Source organism: Petaurus breviceps, unplaced genomic scaffold (genome assembly GCF_028583685.1).
Source record: "Petaurus breviceps papuanus isolate PSGF00001 unplaced genomic scaffold, PetGlider_PUasm1.0 90919, whole genome shotgun sequence".
Taxonomy (NCBI): domain Eukaryota; kingdom Metazoa; phylum Chordata; class Mammalia; order Diprotodontia; family Petauridae; genus Petaurus; species Petaurus breviceps.
Genome location: NW_027187378.1, coordinates 31,643,406 through 31,644,872, shown reverse-complemented (window position 1 = coordinate 31,644,872; position 1,467 = coordinate 31,643,406).

Below are 1,467 nucleotides of genomic sequence, written 5' to 3'. Positions count from 1 at the left end.
TTACATTCTTATGGGGGATGATAACACACCAAAGGAAGCTTAAAGTGGGGAAGAGAGGAAGAAGGTATTTACTTCATAGGGATGCATGATGGAGGAGTCTAGAATGTAGCCTGTTAATAAATGAAGAGATAGCTGGCTTGGGTACCTTCCTTAAATGGTGGTTCTGGGAGGAGCTATCCAGTTAGAGATAGGGATTCTAAGAGTTGGGGGTATTTCTGAGTTGTGAATTCTTTGAGGATAAAGAGTTTTCTGGGGCATGTTTGAGAAGAAATGATGTAATAGCTTGACAAGAATAGTTGAAGGATGAGGTCATTTATAGCAAGTACAATGACCCATTTCCCAAAGTAGTTATGAATGCAAATGGCTCAAGCCTACTAAGATGTGATGAAGAAGACATTAGAGATATAACATAAAAGACACAGTAGGTAACCCTAGAGAAATCTGTGTCTCAGATGATTCCTGCAGCCAGGCCAATTGGAGCTAATAAAATCTGGTATACACTCTCTGAGCAAGGAGGGGCTTTCAACTCCAGGGCTAAGCAAAGAGCTATTCATATGGTGGAAATGCAAAAAGATCCAAAGGAGCTTCCAAAATTCCAGATTAATATGAAGTTACAGGGTGGCTATGTGGTGCGGTGAGTAAAGTGCTGGCCCCGTAGTCAGGAGGACCCAAGTTCGGTTCTGGCCTCAGACACTTAAGACCCACACAAAAAAAACTAGCTGTGTAACCTTGGGCAAGTTACTTAACTCCAAGTGCCCTCCCAAAGGCAAAAAATAAAAATAAAATAAAATATGAAGTTACAAATATGATTGGCATCATGAAAGTCAGAGAAAGGAGAAAGTGGAAGAAAGGAGACCAATTGGGAGAATCATAATAATTGAAATAAGATGGTATTCATGGGAGTGGAGAGAAGAGGAGGGATATGAGAGATGTAGCTGAGGTAGATTTGGCATGATTTAGCAAATAATTTGTTGTGGAGGATAAGAAAGAAGCAAGAGTGTGTTGAGAATTCAGTCCCAGGTGATTCAAATGATTCATATTGAAGAGAATGAGGAGGAAGGAGAAGATGTAGAGCAGTGAATACAGGCTATTCTTCCTCAAAATAAATTAGAATATGATCATTGAAATAATGGGAGCAGATGGGTTTGCCAAGGAAAAAGAGGATTAGAAGAGAAGAGGACTAAGGAAAAGCCTTTGATGTTAACCCAACCTTTGGGGCAGAAAAAGGATGGTGAAGGAGACTGATGAGGAGTAGCAAATGGGTAGTCAATAAGAGTTAATAAACATTTAATAATTGCCTAATATGTGCTGGGTACTGTGCTAAATGCTGGGTATATAAATGAGAAAGAAAGAAAGAAAGAACGAAAGAAAGAAAGAAAGAAAGAAAGAAAGAAAGAAAGAAAGAAAGAAAGAAAGAAAGGAAGGAAGGAAGGAAGGAAGGAAGGAAGGAAGGAAGGAAGGAAGGAA